Consider the following 23912-nt stretch of genomic DNA (forward strand, 5'->3'; position numbering starts at 1 on the left):
CTGGTTTTCCTGAATGCAGACAGTGCGGCTACCTCAGGGCAAACCAATATTTCAGACAGGGCCTCGAACAAGCGTTAAGCACCTTATTTGCACATAGAAACATAGAAAATAGATGCAGGAGTAGGCCATTCGGCCCTTCGAGCCTGCACCACCATTCAATGAGTTCATGGCTGAACATGCAACTTCAGTACCCCATTCCTGCTTTCTAGCCATACCCCTTGATCCCCCTAGTAGTAAGGACTACATCTAACTCCTTTTTGAATATATTTAGTGAATTGGCCTCAATTCAGTGCAATACTGAGGGTGCGCCACATTGATCAAAGGACTTATAAGAACAAGTGTCCATGAATCTCACCAGTTAAAAGTACTTCTTCTGATAAGCAATACCATATTTTATTACTGTATTAATGTTTTAGGAACTGAGGTGATAACATGTTTATGCCATAATTAATGTTTTCAGCTTTAATAATACAACATAACAAACATACATTCGCAAGGACAAAAGACACAGGTGCTAACAAATCAAAAACATTCCTACATTAATTTCAAATAACTTCTGCATGACACCAAGCTATGTACAGAAAGCAATTCTGATGTAAATGTAAACATGATTAAAGTTAAAAAGCATATTATTGCATCCTATTTGCAACATTAACGGCAGCACAATATGTTCTTCCTGCCATTGGGCTAGACTACAGATTGTTGTTCTTGTACATCAAAAGCTTCAACTCATTACCTGTTCATTCCAAAAGAGTGTGTTTTAAGAAAGAGTTCTATGTTCAGTTCCTGAATTCAGTGATTCAAGTACATTTGACAGCAATGTGCAATTGCAAATGACATAGCCTCGACTGTTTTAAACAATCAGGGGCTGCAGATCCACTTGCAACAAAATATTGCCAAGAGTACAGCGTTGCTGATTATAATTCACTACATACAGCAAATAGCAAGTCCTTCTTAGCCGCATAGTTCCATCACTAGGACGAGTAGCGACTTCTGTATCCAGATGACACAGTGAGTGGTAATGTAACTGAGGACAGCGATGAAACCTCCCAGTAAAGACTCCGAGAGATGAAGAGTCTGTACAAGATGACCATGGAGATGGATTGACAGAGAATAACAGCAATAACGATAATCTTCTCACGCTGGTATTCAGCAAATACCATAGATGCAGCTATAAGGACTGGATGGCAGAGAAACCAAAGGATGCAGCCCTTTGCAAAGCTGATGTAGAAATCCCTCTTAAATGCACTTCTTTCCATGGTAATGATCTGGTAGAGACTTGAGGCTAAGAACAGGGCCAGACAGACCCATAAAACATGAGCAGCAGAGCTGGCATGCTATGATGTGCATGGTAGTAGTTATGGTGATCAGTACCTTCAAACTGTTCCCAAAGCAATAAAATACCCTGAGTAATAACAGCTACAACCGCGATGGCAGTCAATGTTGGGGTTGAGTCCCACTGTAGAAGCCTAGTCTGAGTTCTTCCCATTCTACTCAGAGTCCATCCCATGCATAAACTCAAAAGCATGTAGAGCATCTGAATCTGGGTGACCATGTCACATAACTCAGCAAAGGAGCTCCAATTCCATCCACTGAGTACCTAGACAGATGCATATATAGTTAGTGAATGCTGCACCAGCCTGCAGCAGCAATCCAATAGACAAAACCTTCAGTACAGCGTGCATAGGTCCACCTTTCTTAATGGAGTGCCAGATTGGTTGAGCATATATGCAGGCTGCTATGAAGTAAGCCAATACTAGTAGGAAGTAGAAATCATGTAACCCAGACTCCTCTGCACTGAAATGATCCAGTGGATTGTTAGCTGCATCTGGGTTCAGTAACATAAGTTTAAACTTGATCGCCTTTGCAGCAAAGCCCTCACTGCTTCTTCTCTGTTGCTCATCTTCTGGACAGGTGTACTTATCTGCATACACAATGTACCAAGTCTGAGGGTGCAGGAACTGGGAAATAGTTTGATTGCTTTCTACGTCATCCAATGAAATTGTCAGTTGGGCTTCAGAGAACTTCAGTAAACAGTTGACTTCTTCGGTTTTCTCCTGTAGCTTCAACCAGTCCAGCTCATGGAAGAGGTAAAGCTTGGCATCTTTCTCAGCAGCCACAGTTTTGTTGCCTATTTGACAACTTAGTAAAGTATTCACACCATGAAACACAAACTTAGCAACTTGCTGCCTTCCACTCTGTCTTGTGGTGTGACTGCTGAAAAATCTATGCACTGTTTTCCCCTCGCACATCAGCAATGGCAGATTGAGCAGTGTGGCGAACAGCAGCCGCAGGGCCATGGCTGGGAGACTGGGAGCTTGGGGTGGGGGGACTGGGGCAAGGAGACAGGAGTTGGGTGTGGGGGACCTGGGGACTGGGGAGATGGGGGCTGAGTGTGGGAGGGCTGGGGCAGGGAGACAGGGATTGGAGCTGGGGGACTTGGGGACTGAGAGACAGGATTGGGGCTGGGGGACTTGGGGACTGAGAGACAGGATTCGGGCTGGGGGACCTTGGGACTGGGAGATGGGGGCTGGGTGTGGGGGACTGGGGCTGGGGGACCTGGAGACTGGGAGACAGGGGCTGGGTGCGGGGAACTGGGGCTGGGTGTGGGGGACCTGGGGCAGGGAGACAGGGGCTGGGTGTGGGGGACTGGGGCTGGGAGATGGGGGCTGGGTGTGGGGGAGTGGGGCAGGGAGACAGGGGCTGGGAGACACGGGCTGGGTGTTGGGAGATGGGGGCTGGGTGTGGAGGACTGGGGCTGGGAGATGGGGGACTGGGGCAGGGAGACAGGGACTGGGAGATGGGGGACTGGGGCAGGGAGACAGGGACTGGGAGATGGGGGACTGGGAGACACGGGCTGGGTGTGGGGAGACTGGGAGATGGGTCGCAGGTGAGCGAGTGCAGGCTGGGCCCTCAGTCTGAGCCCTCAGTGCGGGTGATGGACAGGCAGGACACCATTGCCCCCGGCTCACCAACTGACCAATGGGTAGCACTAACCGGGCGGTAACGGGGCGCTAACCGGGCGCCGCACTCTCAGCATGCAAAGAGTCTAACAGCTGTTTCAGGCGCGAGCCCTGGATGCCTATTTTTTGCCTATACCAATTGGGCACACTTCAGCTCGTAATGTGCGTGCACTTCCTGCCCTCCATATTGGAGACTTAGGTGACCTTTTAGTGCCCAAAAAGCAGATGTGGTGCCATTGAATTTCTGTTCCTATTTACAAACTTCATACACCATCTTTAATGATAGTGATAGTAGATAGTGATGTAAGAGACATACATAATTGCACATGCATTGTAATTCTGTTGTGACATTAAGCAAGATGTACCATTACAACATTAGCATCTACATGAGCGAAACTGATCAGTGAAAGGGTTAAAAAGCCAGCATGCTTTCTGCTGATCCATCAAATGCAAAAATATTACAAACACACTGTTTATGGTTATATTGCTATATAAAATATCTCCTTTATAATCTGCCATTTATAAAATGTTTTTCATTTGTCTCCCAAGGGTCATGCTATAAAAGGGGTCCACTAGCAACTGGAATTTTATGAGAAAGTTAAAGAAAATATTGTAATTACTTTGTGATCATTATTAAAGCTGGAATAATGAAACCTGCATGATTTTCCCACTAATGGCAGCTGAGAACAATACAATTGTACAATTCCTTCCTCGCCTTGGAGCCAAGGATGAGACAATTTAGGGTAGTGACTAAAGTTGCTAATTAAGATTCCCCTTTCTGGGCATGTAGGAGTAGAATGGGAGTGTTTTCCATTTGGGAAGCATCTCTTTTGTTGAACTGTTCCAACTCTCCGAGAGAACTCAAAGGACAATTGTTTTCTTAGTGATAGAGGCCAGCAGAAATGTCAGTGCTATTTAACTCTGTCCGTCTAATGATGCAGAAAATGAGCATGAGGTAGGCTCAATGTAAGGGGATAAAGTACAGTCACTAAAGTGGAAGTAGACAGACAGACAGATGGTCACTAAAGTGGATACTGAAGGTAATGAATTGATCTGACACATGGTCCAGGTTGAAGGGCTTATCAGTATTAGGAGGTTCTAAGGAATCAGGAGTTCCTCTATCTTACGGTAGGGATTGTAATATCATAAATTGACTGATTGTATGTAAAGCACGTTTATACACTCGCTTACAATGGGTTTTAAGCAGGGGAAGCAGCAAAGCTTGCTACACAGCAAAGCTTGATGGTTAATGAACCATTCGTTGTATTAACCTTAATACAGACTGATTCAGTACTGAATAACACATCCACCAAGGATAGGAGGGAGTCAACAGTCTATTGTTGCAACATCTGAAGGGATGTTTGCGCACATAGATAGCAAATCCTGGGAAGCAAGGTTAATTCACACATCATGAGGAACTGAGGCAAAGTTGACACCACTGAATAACATATTCCGGAAGGGTGACATGTGATGGGAAATGGACAGGTGGGGGGAACCACTCAGAGCCAGTCTGATGTAACTTCGCTGATAGCAATAGGCCATTCGGTGGTTTTGTAGGAGGGTCGCACACCTCAGAAACTGTATAACTGTAGATGTAAAATCTTTCTTCTTAGAAGGTTCATCTGTGAACACTTCCCCTGCATGCTTGAATAAAAAACGGTTGAACCGAGGTTTCATCTGAGTGATTCCGTGGTCACTATACAGGCGGGGATACGGGCGGGTGTCAATTCCTTATATCAGGGGGTCCACCATGAAGAAGAGAAGTCTCCTTTTTACCCCAACATTCAATGACAGCCAGAAGAATGTAGTTGTCTCTAAGTCCATATGCAGAAACAGGTAGGCAACGACACTGTGAATTTCAGTACTGTTAGGCTTGTATGTCATATACATACATATCTTTTAGAAGTTGCAGTCATCCAGCTGTTAGATGGACTCCATTTTAGTTTATTAAAAACTGAAATGGCTGCTCAACAATAATTTGTCCATTACATAGGCCCAGAATTCTTTGCTCAAATATTAGTCAAGATGGAAGTTCTCTTCAATGGGAGCAACTAACATCGAATTTCCTTGCGGTTTCTGTGGGTGCGGAAGTATAATGGTTATGTTACTGGACTAGTAATCCAGAGGCTTGGGCTAATGATCTGGAGATGTCAGCTGGGGAATTTGAATTCAATTAAATAATGAAAATCTTGAATTTAGAAAAAAGCTAGTAGCAGTAATGATGACCATGAAATTAGCAGTTTGTCATAAAAACCCATCTGGTTTACTAATGTCGTTTAGGGAAGGAAATCTGCTGTCCTTACCCAGTCTGTCCTATATGTAACTCCATACCTAAGCTATGTGGTTTACTCTTAACTGCCCTCTGAAATGGCCTAGCAAGCCAATTAGTTTCTTCAAGAAAGCGGCTCGAGGGCAATTAGGGATGGACAATAAATGCTGGCCTTGCCAGCGATGTCCACATTCCATGAATGAATTTTTTAAAAAGATACCTGCCATAACTTTGATGAGAATCCAGTGGAAGCCACCAGAAAATGGCAAGGACACAACTGCAGTAAGTTGCAGCTGATTGCAGGATTTTTCAGTAATTCCTGCAAGGGGTAAAATGTCTGCCTGCCAATGATATCAGATGGTCCCAAGAGTAGAGTCTGGGTGGAAGCTCCCTACTCCCTGGCTCAGTCAGGACCCACAGTAAAATTGGAGGCTAGTATGCCTAGTGCGATGAGGCAATCTGACCTTCAGATGGATGCAAGTGATCTAACCAGTGAGGAGAGCGGCCTAACTTTAATAATCAGGATCGACTGTAAACCAATTTGGTGGATATATTGTGTTTAATCAGTGTTTAAGATGGAATATAACACATTAGTTATAAAGCAAAAACATACAACCGTAATAGATAGTTAATACCCATCCCGATCAGACAAACGACTGCTGCACGTGAGCAGTTCTCTGGCTTACATTCTCTTTCTCTGTTTAAAGCTTCCTTTAGTAAAGCATGGGATCACTCGAGAAGTGTTCAACCAGCTCGACTTCTGTTCCGCTCTCCCCTCACACCGTCTATGGTAAACAGATCCTTGCCATTTTATGGTAAAAAGTGTTACTTTTATTCTCTTTTTAGAGGTGGGCCTGACCCTGGATGTTGACAAGATCTTTTGACCTATAGAGGTTTCCCTAAAAACTTAATATTCAATAAGGATTATAGTTCTTTGTCTTGATTCTTGTTTTAAAAACCTGCCTTAAAGATGTCTTATGATTTTGGTCACTTGTCATCATTTATACCTTTTCATAGTCGCTTTTCTGTAGAATTACTTTGACCTCAAGAAGCCAAACCAGAAAATTGCTTGTTATCTCTTTTATGACGTAGCAACAGGTTTATGTTGACTCTCTTAACTTCCATCCTTTCAATGTCTTCCTGAAATAAATTGTCTTAAAGATACATAAACAAACTGAAGCTTTAACTTGAAAACCACAGATAATGGTTGTCATAGTGCAAAATACTATAACATCTCAGCAGGGTCCCAAGACATTAGCATTTCTGAGCATCTTGAATAGACACTCCATCTCCAGTTCAAAACAACAATTTAAACACAGCATTCATATCAGTTTTATACATTTTTAGGCATCTGATTTCTAACACGTCTCCCCTACCATCAATGGCAGGTACATGGGGATTTTCATTGTTTCTATGAGATCTCCTCTCATCTTTTTAAACTCCAGGCCTAGTCAATCCAGTCTCTCTTCATATGTCAGTCCTGCCATCCCGGGAATCAGTCTGGTGAACCTTCGCTGCACTCCCTCGATAGCAAGAAAGTCCTTCCTCAGATTAGGAGACCAAAACTGAACACAATATCCCAGGTGAGGCCTCACCAAGGCCCTGTACAACTGCAGTAAGACCTCCCTGCTCCTATACTCAAATCCCCTAGCTATGAAGGCCAACATGCCATTTGCCTTCTTCACCGCCTGCTGTAACTGCATGCCAACTTTCAATGACTGATGTACCATGACACCCAGGTCTCGTTGCACCTCCCCTTTTTCTAATCTGCTGCCATTCAGATAATATTCTGCCTTCGTGTTTTTGCCCCCAAAGTGGATAACCTCACATTTATCCACATTATACTGCATCTGCCATGTATTTGCCCATTCGCTTAACCTGTCCAAGTCACCCTGCAGCCTCTTAGCGTCCTCCTCACAGCTCACACCGCCACCCAGTTTAGTGTCATCTGCAAACTTGGAGATATTACACTCAATTCTATCATCCAAATCATTAATATATATTGTAAATAGCTGGGGTCCCAGCACCGAGCCCTGCGGCACTAGTCATTGCCTGACATTCTGAAAAGAACCAGTTTATCCCAACTCTATGCTTCCTGTCTGCCAACCAGTTCTCTATCCACGTCAGTACATTACCACCAATACCATGTGCTTTGATTTTGCACGCCAATCTCTTGTGTGAGACCTTGTCAAAAGCCTTTTGAAAGTCCAAATACACCACATCCACTGGTTCTCCCTTGTCCACTCGACTAGTTACATCCTCAAAAAATTCCAGAAGATTTGTCAAGCATGATTTCCCTTTCATAACTCCATGCTGACTTGGACCAATCCTATCACTGCTTTCCAAATGCACTGCTATTTCATCCTTAATGATTGATTCCAACATTTTCCCCACTACTGATGTCAGGTTAACCGGTCTATAATTACTCGTTTTCTCTCTCCCTCCTTTTTTAAAAAGTGGTGTTATATTAACCCTCCAGTCCATAGGAACTGATCCAGAATCGATAGACTGCTGAAAAATGATCACCAATGCATCCACTATTTCTGGAGCCACTTCCTTAAGTACCCTGGGATGTAGACTATTCGGCCCTGGGGATTTATCGGCCTTCAATCCCGTCAATTTCCCTAACACAATTTCCCGCCTAATAAGCATATCCTTCAGTTCCTTCTTCTCACTACACTCTCAGCCCCCTAGTACATCCAGAAGGTTATTTGTGTCTTCCTTTGTGAAGACATAACCAAAGTACTTGTTCAATTGGTCTGCCATTTCTTTGTTCCCCATTATAAATTGACCCGAATCTGACTGCAAGGGACCTACGTTTGTCTTCACCAATCTTTTTCTCTTCACATATCTATGGAAGCTTTTGCAGTCAGTTTTTATGTTTCCAACAAGCTTCCTCTCGTACTCTATTTTCCCCCTCTTAATTAAACCCTTTGTCCTCCTCTGCTGAATCCTAAATTTCTCCCAGTCCTCCGGTTTGCTGCTTTTTCTGGCTAATTTGTATGCCTCTTCCTTGGATTTAACACTATCCTTAACTTCCTTTGTTAGCCACGGTTGAGCCACCTTTCCCGTTTTATTTTTACTCCAGACAGGGGTGTACAATTGTTGAAGTTTGTCAATATGAACTTTAAAGGTTTGCCATTGCCTATCCACTGTCAACCCTTTAAGTATAATTTGCCAGTCTAATTTAGCCAATTCGCGCCTCATACCATCAAAGTTACCTTTCCTTAAGTTCAGGACCCTAGTTTCTCTATTAACTTTGTCACTCTCCATCTTAATAAAGAATTCTACCATATTATGGTCACTCTTCCCCAAGAGGCCTCGCACTGGCCTTTTGTAGGCCTCACCAAAGCTGCCGCTGGAACTCCCGTCTCTCACCAACTCCCCGAGCTCCTGGTCGCACTGGTCTTTTGTCGGCCTCACCAACGCTGCCGCCGGAACTCCCGCCTCTCGCCGACTCCCCTGTAGTTGCCGCAGTCGGACTTGTCCCCTTTTTTAAAGATGGTCATGATCACTGCATCTTTGAGACCTCCCAGCATGCTCTCCTCCCTCCAAATGAGAGAGATGAGGTCATGTATCCGCGCCAACAGCGCCTCTCCGCCATACTTTTGTGCCTCAGCAGGGATTCCATCCACTCCCGTAGCGTTGTTGTTCTTGAGCTGTTTTATGGCTTTTCCTACGTCATGCAATGCTGGGGTTTCACTGAGGTGGTGGCGGATTGCATACAGTGGGATGGAGTCGAGAACACTAGAGTCAAAGGCAGAGTCTCAATTGAGGAGATCTTCGAAGTGCTCCTTCCAGCGGGCTCTGACAGCCTCGGTGTCCTTGATGAGTGTTTCCCCATTCTTGGCCAGCAGTGGGGTGGGGTCTTCAGAGTTTGGACCGTAGATGACCTTGACTGCGATGAAGAATCCTTGCATATTGTGGCTGTCAGCCAGTTGTTGTACCTGTAAAGTCCTTACTCTACAGTATGAAACCACACGAGGCACATTCTGGGGACAAGGACACTCTGTGACCTTTACTCTTTATTCACAGGATGCCAAAGATGCTGGCCCTGCATGGGACCTCCCTTTTTATACCAGTGTGATCAGGTAAGGAGTGTCTCCCACAAGTTCACCCCTTGTGATCAAGTTGTGCATCTAGGTTGAGTGTATACTGTAATACAGTGGTGTTACATTGTGGTTACATACATGACATCACCTCCCCTCTCTCCCCCCCTCCCCAAGTCTTATTGGGATCATAGGTTTAGTCTTTCAGGTGGTCTACGCTCCCTTGTGGGGCTCCGCAGTTGGGGCTCTGGTTGTTGGACACTGTCGTAAGTGTTTGTCACCTGTGGTGATTCCGGCCTGTCCGGGCTGACTGCAGGGACTGTGCATTCTTTTAATTGCTCTTGTTGCTCGTTCACTGGCAGTGTTGTGAGCTCCATCTCATGGTCTTCTTCAGGTTCCTCCGCATCGAAGCTGAATCTTTTTTTTACTTGGTCCAAATGCTTACGGCATATCTGACCATTTTTGAGTTTTACCAAGAGGACCCTATTCCCCTCTTTGTCAATTACAGTGCCCTCAAGCCATTTGGGCCCCATGGCGTGATTGAGGACAAATACAGGATCATTTATTTCTATACATCTCCTCCTCGAATTACGGTCATGGTACTCGTTTTGTGACTTGCGCTTGCCCTCAACTATGTCGGTCAGGACTGGGTGAATGAGGGACAACCGAGTTTTGAGTGTCCGCTTCATTAGTAGCTCTGTGGGCGGGACCCCCATGAGCGAGTGCAGTCGGGATCTATAGGCCAGCAGGAGGCGTGATAGGCGGCATTGTAGGGAGGGTCCTTGAATCCTGAGCATACCTTGCTTAATGATTTGGACCGCACGTTCCGCCTGGCCATTGGAAGCCGGTTTGAACGGCGTAGTCCTGACGTGGTTGATGCCATTATCCGACATAAACTCTTGGAATTCGTAGCTTGTGAAACATGGGCCATTATCACTAATGAGGATGTCCGGCAAGCCATGGGTTGCAAAGATCACACGTAGGCTTTCCATGGTGGTGGATGACGTGCATGAATTCAGAATGATGCACTCGATCCATTTCGAGTACGCATCGACCACAATAAGGAACGTCTTTCCCATGAGCGGGCCTGTGTAGTCAACATGAATGCGTGACCATGGCCTGGTGGGCCAGGGCCACGGGCTGAGCGGGGCCTCCCTGGGGGCATTACCCAGCTGGGCACACGTTGTGCACCTGCGAACACAGTGTTCCAGGTCTGAATCAATTCCAGGCCACCAAACGTGTGACCGGGCAATGGCCTTCATCAGCACAATGCCTGGGTGCTCGCTGTGGAGTTCCCTGATGAATGCCTCCCTGCTCTTCTGGGACATAACTACTCGGCTGCCCCATAGTAGGCAATCGGCTTGGATGGAGAGCTCATCCATCCGTCTGTGGAACGGTCTGACCTCCTCAGGGCATGCTCCGTGTGCGGGCACCCAATCCCCAGTCAGGACACATTTCTTAATCAGGGATAGGAGGGGATATCTGTTTGTCCAGATTTTGATTTGGCGGGCTGTGATGGGGTAGCCTACGCTGTCAAACGCATTGACAGCCATGACCATCTCAGCGCTTTGCTCCGCTGCCCCCTCAGTGGTGGCCAGTGGAAGCCTGCTGAGTGCATCAGCGCAATTTTCAGTGCCGGGCTGGTGACGGATGGAGTAGTCATACGGTGCCAGTGTGAGAGCCCATCGCTACATGCGAGCTGATGCGTTGGCATTGATAACCTTGCTGTCTGACAACAGGGATGTTAATGACTTGTGGTCCGTCTCTAATTCAAACTTCCTACCAAAGAGGTACTGATGCATTTTCTTTTACACCATAGACACATGCAAGCACTTCTTTCTCGACCATTCCACATCCCACAGGTTGTAGTTGACCCTCAGCATTGCCCTGCTGCAACACGTACCCAACCCCATAGGACAATGCATCACATGTCAGAACCAAATTTTTTACAGGGGTCGTACAGGGTCAACAACTTGTTTGAACAAAGTAGGTTTTGCGCCCGATCAAAAGCCCGTTCCTGACAGTCCCCCCAAAACCAATCGCAACCCTTACGCAGGAGCACATGTAGCGGCTCCAACAACGTGCCCAAGTTCGGCAGAAAGTTCCCGAAATAGTTCAACAATCCCAGGAATTAACGCAACTCCGATGTGTTGCAGGGCCTGGGTGCTCGTCGAATCGCCTCTTTTTTGGATTCGGTGGGCCAAATCCCATCTGCAGCAACCCTCTTGTCCAGAAACACAACCTCAGGAGCAAAGAACACACATTTAGACTTCTTGAGTCGCAGGCCTACCTGGCCCAGTCGGCGTAGCACCTCCTCCAGGTTGTGGAAGTGTTCCTCGGTGTCTCGACCCATGATGAGGATGTCGACCTGAAATACGATTGTTCCAGGAATGGATTTGAGCAGGCTTTCCATGTTTCGTTGAAAAATCGCGGCCGGTAATCGAATGCTAAATGGTCACCCGTTATAAACGGACGGTCCCTTGTGCGTGGTGATGGTGGTCAGTAGTTTAGGTTCGTCGGCCAGTTCCTGGGTCATATAGGCTGAAGTGAGGTCCAACTTGGTGATCAGCTTGCCACCTGCCAGCGTGGCGAAGAGTTCCTCCACTCTCGGGAGCGGGTATTGATCTTGTAGGGACACCCGATTGATGGTGGCCTTGTAGTCGCCACAGATCCTGACAGAGCCATCCGCTTTTAGGACGGGAACGATGGGGCTCGCCCATTCGCTGAATTCAGCAGGCGAGATGATGCCCTCTCTCAACAGCCGGTCCAATTCGCTCTCGATCTTTTCCCGCATCACATACGGCACCGCTCTAGCTTTGTGGTGCACAGGCCTGGCGTCCGGTGTGATGTGTATCACTACTTTAGTGCCTTTGAAAGTCCCGACGCCAGGTTGGAATAGTGAATCGAATTGTTGTAGGACTTGTGAGCACGAACTTTGCTCCACAGATGACATTGCGTGAGCATCCCCCCATTTCCAGTTCATCTCAGCTAACCAGCTCCTCCCCAACAGTGCGGGACCATTGCCTGGGACAATCCAGAGCGGCAGCCAATTCACTAACCCATTGTGTGTGAAGCCAACATTGCACTGCCTAGTACCGGAATGATTTCTTTAGTGTAAGTCTGTAATTGTGTCTCAATGCGTGCTAATTTGGGTCTACTGGCTTTAAGTGGCCATAGCTTCTCAAATTGCTGAACGCACATGAGTGACTGGCTGGCCCCAGTGTTCAGCTCCATGTGTACTGGGATACTGTTTAATAAAACCCTCATCATCATTGGTGGCATTTTGGTGTATGAACTGTGAATATTCGCCACATGGATCCGCTGAACCTTGGCGTCCATCGATTTGCCCCAAAAGTCAACCTGCCTCAAAGAACCCTCTTCTGGTCCATCTGCCTCATATATTAGTCTGGTTGCAGGCTTCCTGCACATTCGAGCTAAGTGGCCACTGAGATTGCACTTTCTACAGACAACCTGTTGAAATCTGCAAGATCTGGCTGAGTGTTTTCCCCCACACCTCCAGCATGAGTTAAAGTTTCCATTGTTGGGAACAAAGGGACTATGGCCAGGCATTCCGCGCTGACTGTCCCTTTGACTGCTTTTAAGTACCCTATTCGTGGGTGCCAATGGCCTCATCCCGGGCTGCATTGTCCACTGTGATGGCGTGAATGTCCGTTCAGCCTGCCATTGTCTCTGTTGAAGTCCTACTCTGGGGTCTATTGCTGCCTGGGGAGTGTCAGGCTGCCCCTGCCTGCCTGCGTGGCTCTGAGTCGCATTGATGATGTTGACTCCCTGATCCATCGCCGCGTTAGAGGCAGAATTGCGCGCGTATATTATTTTGGTCTCTTTCTTCCCCCGCCATGAAAGTTTGAGCAATCAACACCGCCGCTTCCGAGGTCAAATCCTTGTTCTCAATTAATTTGCGTAAAATTCCCGTATGACCGATACCCTCGATAAAGAAGTCCCTTATCATCTCCCCTCTGCAGGCGTCTGTGAACTTACAGAGGCTGACCAAACGGTGGAGGTCCGCTACGAAGTCCGGTATGCTCTGTCCTTCACGACGTCGGTGGGTGTAGAATCTTTGTCAGGCCATATGTATGCTACTCGCCGGTTTGAGGTGCTCCCCGATCAATTTGCTAAGTTCTTCAAAAGTTTTGTCCATCGGCTTTTCGGGTGCTACTAAGTCCTTCATGAGCACGTAAGTCTGGTCCGCAGCTGGTCAAAAGATGAGCCCTTCGCTTGTCAGCCGCTGCATCCCCTAGTCATTCTTTCATAGCGAAGCTTTGCTGAAGCCTCTCGACAAAATCGTCCCAGTCTTTCCCAACACAGTACCATTCCTCTGTGCTACCAGTGACCATTCTAGTGAGTCATGAATTCCCGTTTCTCGTCACCAATGTAAAGTCCTTACTCTACAGTATGAAACCACACGAGGCGCATTCTGGGGACAAGGTCACTCTGTGACCTTAACTCTTTAATCACAGGACTCCAAAGACGATGACCCTGCATGGGGCCTCCCTTTTTATACCTGTGTGATCAGATAAGGAGTGTCTCCCACAAGTTCACCCCTTGTGGTCAAGATGTGCATCTAGGTTGAGTGTATACAGTAATACAGTGGTGTTACATTGTGGTTACATACATGACAGTATCTCCTGTGCTTTCTCCATCCACCACCTGTTCTTTAGGTCCCGGATTTTTTGTTGGACCTCAGCCTTGAGCCATCTGTAATGTTGCTTTGCTGTTCCCGAGTTGAGTTGTTGTCTGAGGCTCAGAAATGCTCTGCACTTGCGATCTATTAGTTCTTGGATCTCCTGATCATTTTCATCAAACCAATCCTGGTGTTTTCTGGTTGAGTAACCAAGCGTCTCTTCGCAGGCACTGGTTATGGAGGCCTGGAGGGCAGACCAAGCGCTGTGATATTCAGCATCTCAGGGTCATCAAGGCACGCCAGGTTAGCTGTGAGGCACTGGCTGTATAGGTTTCTTAAGTGCCCAGAAATTGACTTTTTTGCAGCACTGCTTCTGCTCTCCCCTCTGCTTTGGGGCTATGTTAATGTCGATGATGGATCAGATTAGTCGTCAGCTCCTGTCATGGCACAGGTGATGCGCACATCCTTGCGATCCCTGGCTCGGATGATGACATAGTCGAGTAAGTGCCAGTGTTTCGAGCGAGGGTGTTGCCACAATGCCTTGTATTTGTCCCCCTGGCGGAACAAGTGTTGGTGATGAGGAGTTCATGTTCTAGATATTTTGTCAGGAGTAGGGTACCACTGGTGTTGGCTTTCCCTACCCTCTCTCTGCCAATCACATCTCCCCAGAGGGCTGTGTCTTTGCCGACCCTGGCATTGAAGTCACCTAGGAGGATCAATTTGTTGCCAGGGGGGACAAGGATGTTTCAAGGTTCGAATAAAAACCCTCTTTGGTCTCATCTATTGCATCGAGTGTTGGGGCATATGCACTGATGACTGTGGCGCATTGGTTCCAGGATAGGTTGAGTTGAAGAGTCATGAGGCATTCATTAACCCCACAGGGGGAGTCTTTGAGGCGGGCGACTAGCTAATTTTTGATGGCGAAGCCGACTCCGTGAAGGAGGCGTTCTTCCTTTGGTTTTCCTTTCCAGAAAAAGATGTAATCTCCACCATGTTCCTTGAGCTGGCCTTCCCCTGCCCGTCGGGTTTCGCTTAGGGCGGCGATGTTGATGTCAAAGCGTCTAAGTTCCCGGGCGACTATGGTGGTGCGGCATTCCGGCCTGTCGCTGTTGCAGTTGTCCATGAGGGTCCTGACGTTCCAGGTCCCGAACTTCATGTCAATGAAGTAGAAGATACCTGTGCGTGAGTTCTTTTAACGTAGGGTGGCCGCTGCACACTGGCAACCACACGGGCTTGACAGAGCTAGGTCTTGGTCCAGTGGCAAGGGTGTCCAAGACGACTGGAGACCAAGCACTGCTATATGAGCCTAATTGCCTACGGCGCAATGTTGGCCGCAAGCTCGGCGCCAAGTAGCGCCCTTGACGGTAGGTGGCCTAAGGCCTGGTTGGGGGCAGGCATTAGGAGGGTCAGTTGTCTGCTGGAGTTCCAAGGGGTGTTTTAAAAGTTTTTTCCAAAGTTTTCCAAAGTTATTTGAAAGTTTCTTCGGAGGTTTCAAAAGAAAAATTCTCCAAGTTATTTAACAGTTAAAAATTGTTCCCAAATTGTTTAAAAAGTTTCTCACATTGATTAAAAGTTTAAAAGTAGATTAAAAGTTAATTAAAAGTCTAAAATGTAAATCAGTAGTCTACAGCCCAGTCAGTGTTCACCGCTAATGACCTAGGGTAGGTACAGCCCGTCAATGGGCCGGGCCGGCAGGCTGGCTGGCTGAACAGACCCGGTGTGCAAGGCTGGGCAGGGCCCGCTAGCCGAAGGGACCCAGAGTGCGTCGCTGGGTCAGGTCCTCTGGCCAAAGGGACCCAGAGTGCGAGGCTGGGTCAGACCGGCTGGCTGAAGGGACCTGGAGTGTGTAGTTGGGTCAGACCGGCTGGCTGAAGGGACCTGGAGTGTGTAGTTGGGTCAGACCAGCTGGCTGAAGGGACCTGGAGTGTGTAGTTGGGTCGGACCGGCTGGCTGAAGGGACCCAGAGTGCGTCGTTGAGCCGGGCCGGATGGACAAAGAGACCTGGAGTGCATCGTTGGGCCGGGCAATGCGGTTAATGTACATGGTGATGTACATGGATTTCCAAAAGGCGTTCGTCAAAGTGCCACATAATAGGCTTGCCAGCAAAGTTGAAGCCCATGGAATAAAAGGGACAGTGGCAGCATGGATCCGAAATTGGCTAAGTGACAGGAAACAGAGAGTAGTGGTGAACGGTTGTTTTTCGGACTGGAGGAAAATATACAGTGGTGTTCCCCAGGGGTCGGAACCAGGACCACTGCTTTTCTTGATATATTAATGACTTAGATTTGGGTGTACAGGGCACAATTTCAAAATTTGCAGGAATCAAAACTTGGAAGTATAGTGAACAGGAGGATAGTGATAGACTTCAAGAGGACATAGACAGGCTGGTGAAATGGGCCGACACGTGGCAGATGAAATTTAATGCAGAAAAGTGCAAAATGATACATTTTGTTCGAAAGAATGAGGAGAGGACATATAAGCTGAAGAGTACAATCCTAAATGAGGTGCATGAACAGAGAGACCTAGGGGTATATTATGTGCACAAATCTTTGAAGGTGGCAGGGAAGGTTGAAAAAGCAGTTAAAAAAGCTCACGTGATCCTGGGCTTCATGAATAGAAATACAGGTGCAACCTCCCGAATCCGGAATTCCGAAAACCGGACATTTTGCACATCCCAGATGGAGTCGAACGGAATCCAGAATTATTGTCCGAAAATCATACATTTTTGAGGTGGCCAAGATGGCGACATTGGGCAGCGAGGGATGAGGAAACCAATAAAAAATGCAGCACCAGGGGGCCACGGGTGGCGGGAACCAGCGGGCGGCGAGGAGCAGAGGAACGGCGAGCGGCGAGGAGTGGAGGAGTGCGGTAAATCGGTGAGGAGCGGAAGATCGGCATGAAACGGCGAGGAGTGGAGGATCGGCGAAGAGCAAGGAGTGGAGGAGCGGCGTGATTCAGCCATGATCTTATTGAATGGTGGTGCAGGCTCGAAGGGCCGAATGGCCTACTCCTGCACCTATTTTCTATGTTTCTATGTTTCTATGTAAGCATTTGGTACTTGCATGTGATGCGTCGTCCTACGATGTCGGGTGTGTATTGCAACAAGCTAATGAATCTGGGAAATTGCAACCGGTTGCTTATGCATCCAGATGTCTGTCTAAGGTTGAGAGGGCCTACAGCATGATTGAAAAAGAAGCATTAGCATGTGTTTATGGGGTAAAGAAAATGCATCAATATCTGTTTGGGCTCAAATTTGAATTGGAAACTGTCCATAAGTCACTGGTATCCCTCTTTTCTGAACCTAAGGGGATAAATATGAATGCATCGGCCCACATGGGTGCTCACGTTGTCCACATACAACTACGCCATCCGCCACAGGCCAGGCACAGAAAACTGTGCCGATACTCTCAGTAGGCTGCCATTGCCCACCATGGGGGTGGAAATGGCACAGCCCGCAGATTTAGTCATGGTAATGGAAGCATTCGAGAATGAGCAATCACCCGTCACAGCCCGACAGATTCGAACCTGGACGAGCCAGGACCCCTTACTGTCCTTAGTAAAAAAAACTGTGTGCTTCACGGGAGCTGGTCCAGTGTCCCATTAGAAAGAAAGAAGAAATAAAGCTGTACCAGTGGCACAAAGGTGAAATGTCTATACAGGCAGACTGCCTTCTGTGGGGTAATCGGGTAATGGTACCAAAAAAGGGCAGGGACACTTTCATTAGTGATCTCCACAGTACCACCCAGGCATTGTAATTATGAAAGCGATAGCCAGATCCCACGTGTGGTGGCCCGGTATCGATGTGTGCAAAATGTAACACATGTTCACAGTTAAGCAATGCACCCAGGGAGGCGCCACTAAGTTTATAGTCTTGGCCCTCCAAACCTTGGTCTAGGGTCCATGTCAACTATGCAGGCCCGTTCTTGGGGAAAATGTTCCTAGTGGTTGTAGATGTGTACTCCAAATGGATTGAATGTGAGATAAGATCCGCTGTCACCACTGAAAGCCTGCGGGCGATGTTTGCCACGCACGGCCTGCCTGATGTCCTTGTGAGTGACAACGGGTGTGTTTCACCAGTGCCGAGTTCAAAGAGTTCATGACCCGCAATAGGATCAAACATGTTACATCTGCCCCATTCAAACCAGCATCCAAAGGTCAGGCAGAGAAAGCAGTGCAAACAATCAAGCAGAGCTTGAAGAGGGTAACTGAAGGCTCACTGCAGACTCGCCTATCCCGAGTCCTGCTTAGTTACCGCACGAGACCCTACTCGCTCACTGGGATTCCACCCGCTGAACTGCTCATGAAAAGGGCACTTAAGACAAGGTTCTCGTTAGTCCACCCTACAAGAACAGGGTGGACTAATGAGCTGCTTCAACAAAGTACATATCATGATAACGCAAATGTGTCATGCGAAATTGATATTAATGATCCTGTATTTGTGTTGACTATGGACAAGGTCCCAAGTGGCTTCCCGGCACTGTCAGGCCAAAGAGGGGAATAGGGTGTTTGTGGTCATACTTTCAAATGGATTCATTCACCGGAAACACTCGGACCAAACCAAACTCAGATTCACTGACTATCCAGAGCAACCAACATTAGACCCTACCTTTTTTGACCCCCCAACACACACACCAGTGGCAACCGACACAGCGGTTGACCACGAAGCAGAACCCATCACCCGCAGCAGCCCAGCAGGACTCACCACACCAGGTAGCCCAGCAAGGCCAGCTGCACAGCAGCCCAGCGAGGGCCCAATAAATGACTCACCAAAACCAGCATTTGCACCGAGACAATCAACCAGGGAAAGAAAGGCCCGAGATCGACTCACCTTGTAAATAGTTACACTATTGACTTTAGCGGGGAGTGTTGTTATAATTGTTAACCTGTAAATACCTTGTTTAACCATCAGAGGGCTCATCCCCTGGAGCCCCAAGGGATCCCACAATCCCTTGGGAGCACCTGTACTTAAGGTGGCCTCACAGGCTGGAGGCACACTCTGGAGACCTGCAATAAAAGACTACGGTCACACTTTACTTTGAGCTCACAGTATTTGGTCAGACTCTTTATTTGTACACTACAGAGTCGGTCCTGAGGATTCCAGACTTCAGACGTTGTACTTCTATAGGGTACAAAAGCATGGAAATTATGATAAACCTGTATAAATTACTGCTTTGACCTCAACTGGAGTACTATGTCCATTTGGACACCATACGTTAGGAAGGATGTGAAGGCCTTAGAGAGAGTACGGAAAAGAGTTACATAGAAACATAGAAACATAGAAAATAGGTGCAGGAGTAGGCCATTCGGCCCTTCTAGCCTGCACCGCCATTCAATGAGTTCATGGCTGAACATTCAACTTCAGTACCCCATTCCTGCTTTCTCGCCATACCCCTTGATCCCCCTAGTAGTAAGGACCTCATCTAACTCCTTTTTGAATATATTTAGTGAATTGGCCTCAACAACTTTCTGTGGTAGAGAATTCCACAGGTTCACCACTCTCTGGGTGAAGAAGTTCCTCCGCATCTCGGTCCTAAATGGCTTACCCCTTATCCTTAGACTGTGACCTCTGGTTCTGGACTTCCCCAACATTGGGAACATTCTTCCTGCATCTAACCTGTCTAACCCCGTCAGAATTTTAAATGTTTCTATGAGGTCCCCTCTCATTCTTCTGAACACCAGTGAATACAAGCCCAGTTGATCCAGTCTTTCTTGATAGGTCAGTCCCGCCATCCCGGGAATCAGTCTGGTGAACCTTCGCTGCACTCCCTCAATAGCAAGAATGTCCTTCCTCAGGTTAGGAGACCAAAACTGTACACAATACTCCAGGTGTGGCCTCACCAATGCCCTGTACAACTGTAGCAACACCTCCCTGCCCCTGTACTCAAATCCCCTTGCTATGAAGGCCAACATGCCATTTGCTTTCTTAACCGCCTGCTGCACCTGCATGCCAACCTTCAATGACTGATGTACCATGACACCCAGGTCTCTTTGCACCTCCCCTTTTCCTAATCTATCACCATTCAGATAATAGTCTGTCTCTCTGTTTTTACCACCAAAGTGGATAACCTCACATTTATCCACATTATACTTCATCTGCCATGCATTTGCCCACTCACCTAACCTATCCAAGTCGCTCTGCAGCCTCACAGCATCCTCCTCGCAGCTCACACTGCCACCCAACTTAGTGACATCCGCAAATTTGGAGATACTACATTTAATCCCCTCATCTAAATCATTTCCGGGATGAGGGCCTTCAGTTACGTGGATAGACTGCAGGAGCTGGGGTTGTTCTTCTTAGAGCAGAGAAAATTGAGAGGAAATTTGATAGAGGTGTTCAAAATCATGAGGGGTCAGGACAGAGTATATCGAGAGAAACTCTTTCTATTGGCTGAAGGGTCGAGAACCAGAGGACGCAGATTTAGGGTGATTAGCAAAAGAACCAAAGACGACATAAAAAAAAACTATTTTACACAGCGAGTGGTTAGGATCTGGAATGCACTGCCTGAAAGGGTGGTGGAGGCAGACTCAATCATGGCTTTCACAAGGGAGTTGGATAAGTACCTGAAATAAATAAAATTGCAAGGCTATGGGGACACAGGGCGACTCTTGCAGAGAGCCGGCACGCTCGAATGGCTTTTTTCCATGCTGTAACCATTCTATGATTCTACAATATCAGTTTCTCAGCAAACACGCTAATTGCACTGTATGGCTCTGTACTATTGCGTTTTAACCTTAATGAAACATCATAAGAATCTGTAGTATTATTACATGATAAAACTGACTATCTGTGAAGTAGGGAAGCTACAGGTGTTATCACAAACCATTGTGTTCTTAAATGCAAACACTGTAAAAGTTATTTATGCTGACACTGTTTTGGTACTCAAAGACTGATAGTGTTGCACATAAACATGCAATCATAGGAAGAGCTTATTTTCTACCTATTATTACAGACTAATCTTCATGTTAACGGATGTATGGCTGACAACATTACATTACAAGCTCCTACTGGACTCAAGGGCAGATTAACCTGCATCATCCTCTCCATTCTCTCAACCAAAGATTTAAAGCACAGCATTTTCTGGGTCTGGGAATACTTTGCGGTAGCCTTCCCTTAGAGGCCCTTCTTTGTCTTTGGTAATCTTTACATCAGTAAATAATTTACAGACCCCTGGCAGGTTTTTTGATTGGGAAAATGACATTCAACTATCTTGTTATTTCCTCCCAGACCTATCCAGGTATGTGCACTCCCAGTTGCAGATTTCCACCCAGTACCTCTGAATTAGCAATTGCAGCTCCTATGTTTTCTGCATCATTACACTTTTTAGATGTTTCAATGTATTAAGCTGCTATATAAATGCAAGAGTTTTTCTAACTATTAACTTTCCAAACAGTACAACAGGATTATTGTCCGTATTGTGTTTTATAGAAATCACTTAAGTTGCTAGGCTGTGATAATGGATACATTCTGATTGATAGCCACATTGATACTGAAAGGAAAACATCAAATTCCCACATGGATAACTATTTAGCTCACTTGCCAATTAAAAGAAACAGGCTCGTTGAGCTAAATGGACTTTTCTTGTTCCTAAAATTTCCTGTGTTTAATGCCCAGCACACAGAAAATTACTCTCACAGTGTCGAATAATAACAAAATAAACGTTGTCATCTTGTAAGAGAACAACAACACTGTGGCTCATGTATTTAGACTTGAGTCTGAGCCAACCAGCGTGCATGAGTTGTTCCCAATCAGGTTTGGATTTTCCTTATCTGAATGCCTAACTTCACATGTACATTGATGATATATACATTTTTCATTTCAAAGTTACTTTTGTTATTTTCATTTTAATCAGAAGATTAAGCCAGCACTAATACGATAGAATTTCTGTTTTGGGCCCAATCGGCAATCCAGGTGCAAATTGCGCCTCAAATTGCTTTCGTTTTGAGAAGTGTCTTTTTCCTCAAGTTTCTGCTCAAACTCATTTGCATATCACCAAACATCAAATCTGCCACAAACCAGCGCAATTGGGAAGTGTTTTAGAACATCATTTAAAAAAATGTTTTGCTTTAAAATATATTCTTTGATATCTTTAAGAGCGGTAACTTGATATCATTTTATTAATACAGCTGAAAGTGGGTTTATCACAAATAAAAAGCATTTTCAATCAGGGTGTCTGGTCCACCAGCTGTGAGTAACTCAATTTTAATTAATTGAAGATGACTTAAAAAAAAAACTAGACAGGATCATTTGCCAGTTATATTAGTGTAGTCAGTTTCTTAGTAAATTAAAATATATATATATCTATATAAAAGCTTTTAAAAAATGCACATTAATGTCTTTGAACCCAAAAGAAACAGCTTAATTTTAAGAGCCTCCTCGAAGGCCTGGAAACGAGTGCAATTAGCGAAAACTCACAATGGTGATTAATTTGATCTGGAGACGTGGCTAGTTATGTGGGAAGGGCCAGCTTCTAGTGCAATTATTTTTAAACTAGCACAAAAGATCACCGAAACTCGATTTGCGCTGAATGTAATTTGCGCTTGAAATTCCACTATCTTTTGCACTCGTTCGGCCAATTTCGGGAGAACGACACTGAAACTCCAGGTCCTTGTGCTGGACAAATCAAACATCAAAATAGGCACAATAGCTTATGTATTGATGAGTGGAACATTTATTTCAACACACAGTCAGCATAAATAAGAATGCAGCCATGTGCTATGCCGCTGAATGAAGTTAAAGCTTTAAACAACTAAATAGAACTTTGAAAGGTGATTCTTGTCTAAAATGTTAAAGATGATTTCTGTCCACAGGACTAGGTTTAGTTGCGAGAACACAAGAAAACATTAGCAATTAATTAGACTGCGATGAGAAGTAAAGTGCATCACTGAGTTACCTGTATTATATTGTCTGTAACTCTGCCCCAGGAGGTGTCCAGATGAACAACTAAGAGAGGAAGATGTTTACAAATGGACATGAATCAGGGTCCAGCAAAAACAAACTGGTTGAATATTCATGATACTTATCCTCTGTTTTATAATAATTTGACATTGGAAAATTGAACTCTCATCCCTAAAGCATGCCTCAGGAGTGTGATTATACTGACAACCCAGGCTAGATATTATTTAAAGGATAGCAGGTTTGTCTGGGAAGTGCTGATAAGGAAATATTTCTTTAGGTCGACTCTTGCACAGATGTAAATGGTAAAACAAAGCACAATAATTTCTGTACAATTATGCTTGGCTTGGACCAGCTTGAGCTGATTAAGTCACTAACTTCTCAGGTTGTCATCTGATAGTTTATGATGAAAATCTAAAAAGAGCTGGAGAAGACAAGCATAGATTAAGTACTCCAACGTGGCACAGTAATGCAATCTAAGAAACCTTTTATCCAAGTCTAAATATTGTGACAGTGATGGTGTTTATTTCATTGCTCCCCATTATACAGCACCTCCTATCATCCAGTTACTTGGTACGTGAATTAATTTGTTTTCAATCCAGATCATCCAGCAGTAATAACAAAAATTCCAGTTTGGGTGGTCTGAATCTTTCCAGCTCATGGTGTTTCCATTAAACGCAAGATTACATTTACAACAAAGTTAGATGATTTAACTGTTAGTGTTTGTTTTCTTTCTATTGAACATGTTATTATTTCATTGTTGCAATACAGCATCCCTTTTTGTAATTAGTATTCAGTTTATAGAATGTTTGGGTTAACCACGAGGTACTTGGAAAAAATGGAATGTTATTTTCAAATCTCAACTGTCCCACAGTCTGTGTCACACCGCACACCTACATTTTCCATGTTGCTGTTCACCTAGCAGTGACTGGATCTTTATCTTGAATTTCTAATGTGTTTAGTGAAGGTTGTATACGCACATTCTGAATATTTCACCATATTTGAAAGGAGCTAAAGCACTGGTCTGATTATGGAGTGCACATAATGACAAATAACTTGTAGGCAAATTACATTATAGGTACCATATGCTGTGGGG

The 23912-nt window shown here is 45.7% G+C and overlaps 1 long non-coding RNA gene and 1 pseudogene across 1 annotated transcript in view; both read right to left on the reverse strand.

The window, feature by feature from the left end:
* LOC139234649 (uncharacterized) overlaps positions 1-22866 on the reverse strand; it is a 219463-nt gene extending 196597 nt beyond the window's left edge. The window contains exon 1 of the long non-coding RNA XR_011588321.1: positions 22815-22866. This is a non-coding gene — a long non-coding RNA (uncharacterized lncRNA). The remainder of the gene's footprint in view (positions 1-22814) is intronic.
* On the reverse strand, positions 975-2300 carry LOC139228217 (integral membrane protein GPR180 pseudogene; annotated as a pseudogene).
* Positions 22867-23912: the final 1046 nt, after the last annotated feature.

This window comes from Pristiophorus japonicus, chromosome 2 (genome assembly GCF_044704955.1).
Source record: "Pristiophorus japonicus isolate sPriJap1 chromosome 2, sPriJap1.hap1, whole genome shotgun sequence".
NCBI lineage: Eukaryota > Metazoa > Chordata > Chondrichthyes > Pristiophoridae > Pristiophorus > Pristiophorus japonicus.